The following is a 15,523-nucleotide window of genomic DNA, read 5'->3' as shown; positions in this document are numbered from 1 at the left end:
GGGGGGGGGGCGGAGCTGTTGGCCGAGGTTGGAGTAGCCAGGCGGAAGGCATGGCCAGCCGTTGAGAAGTGCTTATTGAAGTTTTCGATAATCATGGATTTATCGGTGGAGACCGTGTTACCTAGCCTCAGTGCAGTGGGCAGCTGGGAGGAGGTGCTCTTGTTCTCCATGGACTTCAGTGTCCCAGAACTTTTTGGAGTTGGAGCTACAGGATGCAAACTTCTGCCTGAAGAAGCTGGCCTTAGCTTTCCTGACTGACTGCGTGTATTGGTTCCTGACTTCCCTGAACAGTTGCATATCACTGGGGCTATTCGATGCTATTGCAGTCCGCCACAGGATGTTTTTGTGCTGGTCGAGGGCAGTCAGGTCTGGAGTGAACCAAGGGCTGTATCTGTTTTTGGTTCTGCATTTTTTAAACGGAGCATGCTTATCTAAAATGGTGAGGAAGTTACTTTTAAAGAATGACCAGGCATCCTCAACTGACGGGATGAGGTCAATGTCCTTCCAGGATACTCGGGCCAGGTCGATTAGAAAGGCCTGCTCACAGAAGTGTTTTAGGGAGCGTTTTGACAGTGATGAGGGGTGGTCGTTTGACTGCGGCTCCGTGGCGGATACAGGCAATGAGGCAGTGATCGCTGAGATCCTGGTTGAAGACAGCGGAGGTGTATTTGGAGGGCCAGTTGGTCAGGATGACGTCTATGAGGGTGCCCTTGTTTACAGAGTTATGGTTGTACCTGGTGGGTTCCTTGATGATTTGAGTGAGATTGAGGGCATCTAGCTTACATTGTAGGACTGCCGGGGTGTTAAGCATATCCCAGTTTAGGTCACCTAACAGAACATACTCTGAAGCTAGATGGGGGGCAATCAATTCACAAATGGTGTCCAGGGCACAGCTGGGAGCTGAGGGTGGTCGGTAGCAGGCGGCAACAGTGAGAGACTTATTTCTGGAGAGAGTAATTTTCAAAATTAGTAGTTCGAACTGTTTGGGTATGGACCTGGAAAGTATGACATTACTTTGCAGGCTATCTCTGCAGTAGACTGCAACTCCGCCCCCTTTGGCAGTTCTATCTTGACGGAAGATGTTATAGTTGGGTATGGAAATCTCTGAATTTTTGGTGGCCTTCCTGAGCCAGGATTCAGACACGGCAAGGACATCAGGGTTAGCAGAGTGTGCTAAAGCAGTGAGTAAAACAAACTTAGGGAGGAGGCTTCTGATGTTGACATGCATAAAACCAAGGCTTTTTCGATCACAGAAGTCAACAAATGAGCGTACCTGGGGACATGCAGGGCCTGGGTTTACCTCCACATCACCCGCGGAACAGAGAAGGAGTAGTATGAGGGTGCGGCTAAAGGCTATCAAAACTGGTCGCCTAGAGCGTTGGGGGCAGAGGATAAGAGGAGCAGGTTTCTGGGCATGGTAGAATATATTCAGGGCATAATGCGCAGACAGGGGTATGGTGGGGTGCGGGTACAGCGGAGGTAAGCCCAGGCACTGGGTGATGATGAGAGAGGTTGTATCTCTGGACATGCTGGTTGTAATGGGTGAGGTCACCGCATGTGTGGGAGGTGGGACAAAGGAGGTAACAGGGGTATGCAGAGTGGATCTAGGGGCTCCATTGTGAACTAAAACAATGATAACTAACCTGAACAACAGTATACAAGGCATATTGACATTTGAGAGAGACATACAGCGAGGCATACAGTAATCACAGGTGTTGAATTTGGAAAGCTAGCTAAAAACAGTAGGCGAGGCTAATCCGCTAGCACAACAAACAGCAGGTAAAATGGCGTTGACTAGGCAACGGGGCCGACAGGTAAAACAAACAAGCAGAATGGAGTACCGTGATTAATGGACAGTCCAGCGTGCGTCAGCTATGTAGCCAAGAGATCAGTGTCCACGGGGCAGAGGTGGATGGGCAGGGAAGCTGGGCTGGCGAGTGTTATCCAGGTTTTTAAAAAACTAACAATGACTAAATAGCTTGTAGCTAGTTAGCTGGTTAGCGTCTGGAGGTTCTTGAGTGTGTCATAAAAATAAAATTAAAAGTAATAGCGATTCCGTATCACATTGGGTGAGGCAGGTTTCCGGAAGGTAAAAACAAATTAAAAATCAAAAAGAGATAGAAAGTAAATGGGTTCAGAGAGTGTTTGGGACGCGGTGGTTCAGACGGTTAGCAGGCCTGTGCTAACAAGCTAACAGTTCGTAGGCCCGGGCTAGACAAGGTAGCAGTTAGCGGACCCGGAGCTAGACAAGCTAGCCGTTAGCAGGCCGAATTAGCAAGCAGGGAGATAGCGAGGGCTAGAGAGTTAACCTTTGGGGGACGTCGCGATGGGGTGAGTCTGTTTATTCCTCTTCATGCGGTGACATCGACAGACCGGTCGTGGGCCCGGGTAATTGTAGCCCAGGAGTATGCTACAGGTGCTCTAGTACGCTAGGTGAGCTGGAGACACAGCGATTCAGAAAGCTCGTGGGCCTTGGCTAGCAGATGGATCTTTGGCGATGTCGCAACGGAAAAGCCTGTTGAAACCACCTCGGACGATTATGTCGGCGGACCAGTCGTGATGGATCGGCGGGGCTCCGTGTCGGCAGTAGAGGGTCCAGGCCAATTGGCAAAATAGGTATTGTTGGACCTCTTCGGCTAGTCGGGAGATGGGCTTAGCTCGAGGCTAGCTCAAGGCTAACTGGTGCTTGCTTTGGGACAGAGACGTTAGCCAGGAGTAGCCACTCGGATTGCAGCTAGCTAGTTGCGATGATCCGGTGTAAAGGTTCAGAGCTTGCGGTAGGAATCCGGAGATGTGGTAGAGAAAAAGCAGTCTGATATGCTCTGGGTTGATGTCGCGCTGGTGTCCTAGTTAGCTTTGAAGACCGCTAGCAGTGGCTAACTGAGTACTAGCTAGTAGCTAGTTAGCTGGCTAGCTTCTGATGGGGGTTCCGGTTCTAAAGTATAGAAAAAGCAGATCCGTACCACATTGGGTGATGCGGGTTGCAGGAGAGTATATTCAGCCTGTAATTGGAAAGTGAGATTAAAATATGTACGAAATATATACAGAAAAAAAACGAGGAAAACTATATTTACACCAGACAGGACGGGACAAGACAAAACACACGTCCGACTGCTACGCCAGGAAGTTATTCACTCTCAAGAGACTGAAATGATTTGGCATGGATCCTCAGATCCTCAAAAAGTTATACAGCTGCACCATTGAGAGCATCCTGACGTGTTGCATCACTGCCTGGTATAGCAACTGCTAGGCCTACGACCGCAAGGCACTACAGAGGGTAGTGCGTACGGCCCAGTACATCACAGGGGCCAAGTTTACTGCCATCCAGGTCCTCTATACCAGGCAGTGTCAGAGGAAGGCCCTAGAAATTGTCCAAGACTCCAGCCACCCAATTCATAGAATGTTCTCTCTGCTACCGCATGGCAAGTAGTACCAGAACTCAAAGTCTAGGTCCAAAAGGCTTCTTAACAGCTTTTACCCCCAAGCCATAAGACTCCTGAACAGCTAATCAAATGGCTACCCAGACTATTTGCATTAACCCCCCTCCCCTTCACGCTGCTCTTACTCTGTTTTTATATCTACGCATAGTCACTTTAACTCTACCTACATGTACATACAGTTGAAGTCGGAAGTTTACATACCCTTCGGTTGGAGTCATTAAAACTCTTTTTCCACCATTCCACAAATGTCCTGTTAACAATAGTTTTGGAAAGTAGGTTAGGACATCTACATTGTGATTGACACAAGTAATTTTTCCAACAATTGTTTACAGATTATCTCATTGTATCTCAATTCCAGTGTGTCAGAAGTCTCCATACACTAAGTTCACTGTGCCTTTAAACAGCTTGGAAAATTCCAGAAAATGATGTCATGGCTTTAGAAGCTTCTGATTGACATAATGTGAGTCAATTGGAGGTGTACCTGTGAATGTATTTCAAAGCCTACCTTCAAACTCAGTGCCTCTTTGAATGACATCATGGGAAAATCAAAAGAAATCAGCCAAGACCTCAGAAAACAATTGTAGACTTCCACAAGTCTGGTTCATCTTTGGGAGCAATTTCCAAACGCCTGAAGGTACCACGTTCCTCTGTACAAACAATATAACACAAATATAAACACCATGGGACCACATAGCCGTCATACCGCTCAGGAAGGAGATGAGTTCTGTCTCCTAGAAATTAAGGTACTTTGGTGCGAAAAGTGAAAATGAATCCCAGAACAACAGCAAAGGACCTTGTGAAGATGCTGGAGTAAACAGGTACAAATGTCCCTACTGTATGTCCACAGCAAAACTAGACCTATATCGACATAACCTGAAAGGCCGCTCAGCAAGGAAGAAGCCACTGCTCTAAAACCGCCATAAAAAAAGCCTGACTATGGTTTGCAACTGCAGATGGGGACAAAGATCGTACTTGTTGGAGAAATGTCCTCTGGTCTGATAAAACAAAAATATAACTGTTTGGCCATAATGACCATCATTATGTTTGGAGGAAAAAGGGGGAGGCTTGCAAGCCGAAGAACACCATCCCAACTGTGAAGCAAAGGGGTGGCAGCATCATGTTGTGGGGGTGCTTTGCTGCAGGAGGGACTGGTGCACTTCACAAAATAAATGGCATCATGAGGCAGGGAAATAATGTGGATATATTGAAGCAACATCTCAAGACATCCAGTCAGGAAGTTAAAGCTTGGTCACAAATGGGTCTTCCAAATGGACAATGACCCCAAGCATACTTCCAAAGTTGTGGCAAAATGGCTTAGAACAACCCCCCTCTTAGAACAACCCCTCCCGGCTCTGGGGAAATTGTCATAAGCAACCGCTGAATAGCATAGCGCAACAGTCAAAAAATATTACTAGAAAATATTCATAAAATCACAAGTGAAATATTTTGAAACACAGCTTAGCCTTTTGTTAATCACCCTGTCGTCTCAGATTTGGAAATTAAGCTTTACAGCGAAAGCAATACAAGCGTTTATGTAAGTTTATCGATAGCCTAGCATAGCATTATTTCCACTTAGCATCAGGAAGCTTGGTCACGAAAATCAGAAAAGCAATCAAATGAACCGTTTACCTTTGATGATCTTCGGATGTTTTCACTCACGAGACTCCCAGTTAGACAGCAAATGTTCCTTTTGTTCCATAAAGATATTTTTATATTCAAATACCTCCATTAGTTTGGTGCATATGCCCTGGAATCCACCGGAAATAGCGATCACGACAACGCAGACAAAAATTCCAAATTATATCCATAATGTCGACAGAAACATGGCAAACGTTTTGGATAATCAATCCTCAAGGTGTTCTTCAAATATCTATTCGATAATATATCAACCGGGACAGTTGGCTTTTCACTAGGACCGGGAGGAACAATGGCTGCCTCTCTCTTTAGCGCAAGAATCACTCTGAGAGCCCATTTACATTACATTTACATTTAAGTCATTTAGCAGACGCTCTTATCCAGAGCGACTTACAAATTGGTGCGTTCACCTTAAGACATCCAGTGGAACAGCCACTTTACAATAGTGCATCTAAATCTTTTAAGGGGGGTGAGAAGGATTACTTTATCCTATCCTAGGTATTCCTGAAAGAGGTGGGGTTTCAGGTGTCTCCGGAAGGTGGTGATTGACTCCGCTGTCCTGGCGTCGTGAGGGAGTTTGTTCCACCATTGGGGGCCAGAGCAGCGAACAGTTTTGACTGGGCTGCGCGGGAACTGTACTTCCTCAGTGGTAGGGAGGCGAGCAGGCCAGAGGTGGATGAACGCAGTGCCCTTGTTTGGGTGTAGGGCCTGATCAGAGCCTGGAGGTACTGAGGTGCCGTTCCCCTCACAGCTCCGTAGGCAAGCACCATGGTCTTGTAGCGGATGCGAGCTTCAACTGGAAGCCAGTGGAGAGAGCGGAGGAGCGGGGTGACGTGAGAGAACTTGGGAAGGTTGAACACCAGACGGGCTGCGGCGTTCTGGATGAGTTGTAGGGGTTTAATGGCACAGGCAGGGAGCCCAGCCAACAGCGAGTTGCAGTAATCCAGACGGGAGATGACAAGTGCCTGGATTAGGACCTGCGCTGCTTCCTGTGTGAGGCAGGGTCGTACTCTGCGGATGTTGTAGAGCATGAACCTACAAGAACGGGCCACCGCCTTGATGTTAGTTGAGAACGACAGGGTGTTGTCCAGGATCACGCCAAGGTTCTTAGCGCTCTGGGAGGAGGACACAATGGAGTTGTCAACCGTGATGGCGAGATCATGGAATGGGCAGTCCTTCCCCGGGAGGAAGAGCAGCTCCGTCTTGCCGAGGTTCAGCTTGAGGTGGTGATCCGTCATCCACACTGATATGTCTGCCAGACATGCAGAGATGCGATTCGCCACCTGGTCATCAGAAGGGGGAAAGGAGAAGATTAATTGTGTGTCGTCTGCATAGCAATGATAGGAGAGACCATGTGAGGTTATGACAGAGCCAAGTGACTTGGTGTATAGCGAGAATAGGAGAATAGGAGAGGGCCTAGAACAGAGCCCTGGGGGACGCCAGTGGTGAGAGCGTGGTGAGGAGACAGATTCTCGCCACGCCACCTGGTAGGAGCGACCTGTCAGGTAGGACGCAATCCAAGCGTGGGCCGCGCCGGAGATGCCCAACTCGGAGAGGGTGGAGAGGAGGATCTGATGGTTCACAGTATCGAAGGCAGCCGATAGGTCTAGAAGGATGAGAGCAGAGGAGAGAGAGTTAGCTTTAGCAGTGCGGAGGGCCTCCGTGATACAGAGAAGAGCAGTCTCAGTTGAATGACTAGTCTTGAAACCTGACTGATTTGGATCAAGAAGGTCATTCTGAGAGAGATAGCGGGAGAGCTGGCCAAGGACGGCACGTTCAAGAGTTTTGGAGAGAAAAGAAAGAAGGGATACTGGTCTGTAGTTGTTGACATCGGAGGGATCGAGTGTAGGTTTTTTCAGAAGGGGTGCAACTCTCGCTCTCTTGAAGACAGAAGGGACGTAGCCAGCGGTCAGGGATGAGTTGATGAGCGAGGTGAGGTAAGGGAGAAGGTCTCCGGAAATGGTCTGGAGAAGAGAGGAGGGAATAGGGTCAAGCGGGCAGGTTGTTGGGCGGCCGGCCGTCACAAGACGCGAGATTTCATCTGGAGAGAGAGGGGAGAAAGAGGTCAGAGCACAGGGTAGGGCAGTGTGAGCAGAACCAGCGGTGTCGTTTGACTTAGCAAACGAGGATCGGATGTCGTCGACCTTCTTTTCAAAATGGTTGACGAAGCCATCTGCAGAGAGGGAGGAGGGGGGGAGGAGGATTCAGGAGGGAGGAGAAGGTGGCAAAGAGCTTCCTAGGGTTAGAGGCAGATGCTTGGAATTTAGAGTGGTAGAAAGTGGCTTTAGCAGCAGAGACAGAAGAGGAAAATGTAGAGAGGAGGGAGTGAAAGGATGCCAGGTCCGCAGGGAGGCGAGTTTTCCTCCATTTCCGCTCGGCTGCCCGGAGCCCTGTTCTGTGAGCTCGCAATGAGTCGTCGAGCCACGGAGCAGGAGGGGAGGACTGAGCCGGCCTGGAGGATAGGGGACATAGAGAATCAAGGGATGCAGAAAGGGAGGAGAGGAGGGTTGAGGAGGCAGAATCAGGAGATAGGTTGGAGAAGGTTTGAGCAGAGGGAAGAGATGATAGGATGGAAGAGGAGAGAGTAGCGGGGGAGAGAGAGCGAAGATTGGGACGGCGCGATACCATCCGAGTAGGGGCAGTGTGGGAAGTGTTGGATGAGAGCAAGAGGGAAAAGGATACAAGGTAGTGGTCGGAGACTTGGAGGGGAGTTGCAGTGAGGTTAGTGGAAGAACAGCATCTAGTAAAGATGAGGTCGAGCGTATTGCCTGCCTTGTGAGTAGAGGGGGAAGGTGAGAGGGTGAGGTCAAAAGAGGAGAGGAGTGGAAAGAAGGAGGCAGAGAGGAATGAGTCAAAGGTAGACGTGGGGAGGTTAAAGTCGCCCAGAACTGTGAGAGGTGAGCCGTCCTCAGGAAAGGAGCTTATCAAGGCATCAAGCTCATTGATGAACTCTCTGAGGGAACCTGGAAGGCGATAAATGATAAGGATGTTAAGCTTGAAAGGGCTGGTAACTGTGACAGCATGGAATTCAAAGGAGGCGATAGACAGATGGGTAAGGGGAGAAAGAGAGAATGACCACTTGGGAGAGATGAGGATCCCGGTGCCACCACCCCGCTGACCAGAAGCTCTCGGGGTGTGCGAGAACACGTGGGTGGACGAAGAGAGAGCAGTAAGGAGTAGCAGTGTTATCTGTGGTGATCCATGTTTCCGTCAGTGCCAAGAAGTCGAGGGACTGGAGGGAGGCATAGGCTGAGATGAACTCTGCCTTGTTGGCCGCAGATCGGCAGTTCCAGAGGCTACCGGAGACCTGGAACTCCACGTGGGTCGTGCGCGCTGGGACCACCAGATTAGAGTGGCCGCGGCCACGCGGTGTGGAGCGTTTGTATGGTCTGTGCAGAGAGGAGAGAACAGGGATAGACAGACACATAGTTGACAGGCTACAGAAGAGGCTACGCTAATGCAAAGGAGATTGGAATGACAAGTGGACTACACGTCTCGAATGTTCAGAAAGTTAAGCTTACGTAGCAGGAATCTTATTGACTAAAATAATTCAAATGATACAGTACTGCTGAAGTAGGCTAGCTGGCAGTGGCTGCGTTGTTGTTGTTCTATCTCTCTATAGTGCTGTTTCTTGTATTATGGTCTCTTGTTTCTTTAGAGGTTTCACTTTGTTGTCCTTTTTCTTTTCCTTTTTCTTCTGTCCTTATTTTGTCTTCCTTTCTTCTGTTAACTAGATATTTTTTGTTGTTATTATTTGTAAGCTAGCTAGCTTCTACCTGACCACTTACGTAATGTGGTCGTTCACACTCATTATTCAAAATAAAGGCCTGAAACTATGTTTAAAGGCTGTAGACACCTTAGGCAAGCCATAGAAAAAGGAATCTGGTTGATATCCCTTTCAATGGTCAAAAAGGAATGCATAGGAACACAGAGCTTTCAAAATAAGAGTCACTTCCTGATTGGATTTTTCTCAGGCTTTCGCCTGCAATATCAGTTCTACTATACTCTTAGACAATATTTTTACAGTTTTGGAAACTTTAGTGTTTTCTAGATATGCATATTCTATCATCTGGTCCTGAGAAATAGGCCGTTTACTTTGGGAACGTTATTTTTCCAAAAATAAAAATAGTGCCCCCTAGCTTCAAGAGGTTAAGGACAACAAAGTCAAGGTATTGGAGTGGCCATTACAAAGGCTTGACCTCAGTCCTATAGAACATTTGAGGGCAGAACTGAAAAAGTGTGTGCGAACAAGGAGGCCTACAAACCTGACTCAGTTACACCAGCACTGTCTGGAGGAATGGGCCAAAATTCACCCAACTTATTGTGGGAAGCTTGTGGAAGGCTTCCCGAAACGTTTGGCCCATGTTAAATAATTTAAAGGCAATGCTACCAAATATTAATTGAGTGTATGTAAACTTCTGACCCACTGGGAATGTGATGAAAGAAATAAAATCTGAAATAAATCATTCTCTCTACTATTATTCTGACGTTTCACATTCTTTAAAAAAAGTGGTGATCCTATTTGCGAATGTTTAGTAGGATTAAATGTCAGGAATTGTTAATGCAAAATGAATGGCAAATAAGTCTGGCTGAACAACCAATTGGTAAACGTACTGCAAATTGAGAAATCATGTGACTAAACTGAATAAAATGAAGAAACTACACTATGAAAGAAAAAATAAATGACAAAGACTGATAGTAAAAAGCTTTGGAGCAGCTTCAATACAATTTTGGGAAAAAAAGCCAACTCAGCTACATCATTCATTGAATCAGATGGCATATTCGTCACAAAACCAACTGACATCACCAACCACTTTCATGATTTTTTCATTGTCAAGATTAGTAAACTTAGGCATGACATGCCAGCAACAACCCCTGACACTACACAACCAAGTATATCTGACCAAAATATGAAAGAAAAACATTGTAATTTTGAATTCCGTAAAGTGAATGTGGAAGAGGTGAAAAAAGAATGTCTATCAACAATGACAAGCCACCAGGGTCTGAGAAATTGGATGGAAAATTAGAGGATAATAACGGACGATACTGCCACTCCTATTTGCCATATCTTTCATTTAAGCCTACTAGAATGTATTTGCCCTCGGGACTGGAGGGAAGCCCTCTTTACTGGCTCAAATAGCCAACTAATCAGCCTGTTACTAACCCTTTGTAAGGTTTTGTAAAAAATTGTGTTTGACCAGATACAATGCTATTTTACAGTAAACAATTTGACGAAACTTTCAGCATGATTATAGGAAAGGACATTCAACAAGCACAGCACCTACACAAATGAATGGTGATTGGCTGAGAGAATCTGATTGTGGGGGCTGTTTTTTCTTTACTTCAGTGCAGCATTGGTGTTAAGGGAATTTTTATCAATAATGACTAATTGTGTATACATTTCAATCAGGTCTGACTAATCAGATTACTATTATGTTACTGTATATATACTAATCAGAATACTATTATGTTACTGTATATGTACTAATCAGAATACTATTATGTTACTGAATATGTATGAATTTTCTTTCTTAATCCTAGTACTGAATATAATGTGTGTAAATATAATCAAGAATTAGAACAATGACTGTCTGTTCCTTGGTAGAAATGAATGAACTATATCTTCAGACTGGCTAGAATGCTTATATACACAAGAAGACATTGGCTCATAAATTATATAAAATTGGTAGGGAGACTATGTGGTAAGGCTTGAGATACTGCTTTTGTACCAGGGTGGGAGAAGAGACGGGTTGGTACTGGAACTAATGACGTCATTTTCAGTTTATAACCTGTGGTAAACTGTATCTTGTTCAGTACTCTCGTGAATAAACTCTGCTGTTTGACTAAGACTGGGCTCTGTCCATTATTATAAAATAAGGGTCTTACAAATCCTTATGAATTGACAGAGTGTTTAATTTTAATTGGGTATTAAAACATAGAACAATTTAATTCCTGTAACAATTGGACATTATCGATAGTAGTCGGCTGCTGGAAAAATGCTCTGTTATATTGTGGATAAAGAGTTACCAGTCTAACAGAACACAGAGTGTGTTCTTTAAATGGAAGATTCACCAACATAAAAAACAGGTAAGCAGGAATTCCCCAGGGTAGCTGTCTAGGCCCCTTACCTTTTTCAATCTTTACTAACAACATGATAAATTTGATTAGGAAAGGCACACACCTGTATGTATAAGGTCCCACAGTTGACAGTGCATATCAGAGCAAAAACCAAGCCATGAGGTTGACGGAATTGTCCGTAGAGCTCAGAGACAGGATTATGTCAAGGCACAGATCTGGGGAGGGGTACTAAAACATTTCTGCAGCATTCAAGGTCCCCAAGAACACAGTGGCCTCCATCATTCTTAAATGGAAGAAGTTTGGAAACACCAAGACTCTTCCTAGAGCTGGACGCCCGGCCAAACTGAGCAATTGGGGGAGATGGTGGCCAGATGGTCACTCTGACAGAGCTCCAGAGTTCCTCTGTGGAGACGGGATAACTTTTTAGAAGGACAATCATCTCTACAGCACTCCTCCAATCAGGCATTTATGGTAGAATGGCGAGACAGAAGCCACTCCTCCATAAAAGGCACATGACAGCCCGCTTGGAGTTTGCCAAAAGGCACCTAAAGGACTCTCAGACCATGAGAAACAAGATTCTCTGGTCTGATGAAATGAAGATTGCACTCTATGGCCTGAATGCCAAGTATACCGTCTGGAAGAAACCAGGCACCGCTCATTACGTGCCCAATACCATCACTACAGTGAAGGATGGTGGTGGCAGCTTCATGCTGTGGGGATGTTTCTCAGAGGTAGAGACTGGGAGACTAGTCAGGATCAGGGGAAAGATGAATGGAGCAAGGTACAGAGAGATCCTTGATGAAAACCTGCTCCAGAGTGCTCAGAACCTCAGAATGTGGCGAAGGTTCACCTTCCAACAGGACAATGACCCTAAGCACACAGTCAAGACCACACAAGAGTGGCTTTGTGACAAGTCTCTGAATGTCCTTGAGTGGCCCAACCATAGCCACTCGAACATCTCTGGGAAGACCTGAAAATAGCTGTGCAGCGACGCTCCTCATCAAACCTGACAGAGCTTGAGAGGATCTGCAGAGAAGAATGGGAGAATCTCCCCAAATACTGTCGTGCCAAGCTTGTAGCACCATACCCAAGAAGACTCGAGGCTTTAATCACCGCCAAAGGTGCTTGAGTAAAGTACTGAGTAAGGGGTCTGAATACTTATGGAAATGTGAAATGTAATGTTTTTTAATTTGCAAAAATGTCTAAAAATCTATTTTCCCATTGTCATTATGGGGCTGTAATCACTGTGTAGATTGATGAGTAAAAAACATGTTAATACATTTTAGAATAAGGCTGTAACATAAAATATGGAAAATGTCAAAGGGGTCTGAATACTTTGAATAAATCCAATCAAACTTTATTTATCACATCCCCCCCGAATACACCAAGTGTAGACCTTACCGTGAAATGCTTACTTACAAGCCCAACAGTGCAGTTCAAGAAATGCTTAATAAAATATTTACCAAACAAATTAAAGCAAAAAAATATATAATTATAATAATAAAAAAATAATAAAACAAGTAAATAAAATATGAAAATAAATAATAAAAAGTAACACAATAACATAACAATAACGAGACTATATAGAGGGGGTACCGGTACCGAGTCAGTGTGCAGGGGTACAGATTAGTTGAGGTAATTTGTACATGTAGGTAGGGGTGAAGTGACTATGCATAGATAATAAACAGCAAGTAGCAGCAGTGTACTAACAAATGGAGGGGTGGGGGTGTGGAGTCAGAGCAATAGTCTAGTGGCCATTTGACTAAATGTTCAGCAGTCTTATGGCTTGGGGGTAGAAGCTGTTAAGGAGCCTTTTAGTCCTAGACATGGCGCTCTGGTACTGCTTGCCGTGCGGTAGCAGAGAAAACAGTCTATGACTTGGGTGACTGGAGTCTCTGACAATTTTCTGGGCTTTCCTCTGACACCGCCTATTATATAGGTCTTGGATGGCAGGAAGCTTGGCCCCAGTGATGTACTGGGCCGTACACACTACCCTATTTAGCATTTTACGGGCAGAGGAAGCGCTCAACCCGCTCCACTATAGCCCCGTTGATGTAAATGGGGGCCTGTTAGACCCACCTTTTCCTGTAGTCCACGATCAGCTCCTTTGTCTTCCTCACATTGAGCGAGAGGTTGTTGTCCTGGCACCACACTGCCAGTTCTCTAACCTCCTCCCTATAGGCCGTCTCATTGTTGTCGATGATCAACTGTTGTGTCGTCAGCATACTTAATAATGGTGTTGGACTTGTGTTTGGCCACACAGTCGTGGGTGAACAGGGGGTACTGGAGGGGACTAAGTACACCCCTGAGGGGCTGCAGTGTTGAGGATCAGCGTGGCAGACAGGCTGTTGCCTACACTTACTACCTGGTGGCAGACTGTCAGGAAGTCTAGGATCCAGTAGCAGAAGGTGTTTAGTTTAGTGATGAGCTTTGTGGGCACTATGGTGTTGAACGCTGAGCTGTAGTCAATGAACAGCATTCTCACATAGGTGTTCCTTTTGTCCAGGTGAGAAAGGGCAATGTGGAATGCGATTGAGATTGCGTCATCTGTGCATCTGTTGGGGTCTAATTATGGTCAGATTTGCCAAATGGAGGGCAGGGGAGAGCTTTGTATGCATCTCTGTGTGTGGACTAAAGGTGGTCTAGAGTTTTCTTTTCTCAAGTTGCCCATGTGACATGCTGGTAAAAATGTTGTAAAACTGATTTAAGTTCCTGCATTAAAGTCCCTGGCCTCTAGGAGTGCCACTTCTGGATGAGCATTTTCTTGTTTACTTATGACCTTATAGAGTTAGTTGAGTGCGGTCTTAGTGCCAGCATCAGTCTGTGGTGGTAAATAGACAGCTATGAATAATATAGATGGGAATTCTCTTGGTAGATATGTGGTCTACAGCTTATCATAATGTACTCTACCTCAGGCGAGCAATACCTTGAGACCTCTTTAATATTAGACATCGCGCATCAGCTGTTATTGACAAAAAGACACACACCCCACCCCTCGTCTTCCCAGACGTAGCATCTCTGTTCTGCAGGATATGGGGCTACAGTGGGATGTTGAATAGGGCTGTTTAATTATGGGGCTACAGTGGGATGTTGAATAATTATGGGGGCAGTGGGATGTTGTTGTTTTAATTATGGGGCTACAGTGGGATGTTGAATAGGGCTTGTTGTTTAATTATGGGGCTACAGTGGGATGTTGAATAGGGCTGTTGTTTAATTATGGGGCTACAGTGGGATGTTGTTTAATAGGGCTGTTGTTTAATTATGGGGCTACAGTGGGATGTTGAATAGGGCTGTTTAATTATGGGGCTACAGTGGGATGTTGAATGAATTATGGGGCAGTGGGATGTTGAATAGGGCTGTTTAATTATGGGGCTACAGTGGGATGTTGAATAGGGCTGTTGTTTAATTATGGGGCTAGGGCAGTGGGATGTTGAAATAGGGTTGTTTAATTATGGGGCTACAGTGGGATGTTGAATAGGGCTGTTTAATTATGGGGCTACAGTGGGATGTTGAATAGGGCTGTTGTTTAATTATGGGGCTACAGTGGGATGTTGAATAGGGCTGAATTATGGGGGTTGTTTAATTATGGGGCTACAGTGGGATGTTGAATAGGGCTGTTTAATTATGGGGCTACAGTGGGATGTTGAATAGGGGTTGTTTAATTATGGGGCTACAGTGGGATGTTGAATAGGGTTGCTGTTTAATTATGGGGCTACAGTGGGGGATGTTGAATAGGGCTGTTTAATTATGGGGCTACAGTGGGATGTTGAATAGGGCTGTTTAATTATGGGGCTACAGTGGGATGTTGAATAGGGCTGTTTAATTATGGGGCTGGGATGTTGAATAGGGCTGTTTAATTATGGGGCTACAGGATGTTGAATAGGGCTGTTTAATTATGGGGCTACAGTGGGATGTTGAATAGGGCTGTTGAGTTATGGGGCTACAGTGGGATGTTGAATAGGGTTGTTTAATTATGGGGCTACAGTGGGATGTTGAATAGGGCTGTTTAATTATGGGGCTACTGTTTTAATTATGGGGCTGGGATGAATTGAATGGGGCTACAGTGGGATGGTTGTTTAATTATGGGGCTACAGTGGGATGTTGAATAGGGCTGTTGTTTAATTATGGGGCTACAGTGGGATGTTGAATAGGGCTGTTGTTTAATTATGGGGCTACAGTGGGATGTTGAATAGGGTTGTTGTTTAATTATGGGGCTACAGTGGGATGTTGAATAGGGCTGTTGTTTAATTATGGGGCTACAGTGGGATGTTGAATAGGGCTGTTTAATTATGGGGCTACAGTGGGATGTTGAATAGGGCTGTTTAATTATGGGGCTACAGTGGGATGTTGAATAGGGCTGTTGTTTAATT

Source organism: Oncorhynchus nerka, linkage group LG2 (genome assembly GCF_034236695.1).
Source record: "Oncorhynchus nerka isolate Pitt River linkage group LG2, Oner_Uvic_2.0, whole genome shotgun sequence".
Lineage (NCBI taxonomy): Eukaryota > Metazoa > Chordata > Actinopteri > Salmoniformes > Salmonidae > Oncorhynchus > Oncorhynchus nerka.
Note: the sequence above shows the minus strand (reverse complement) of the source record.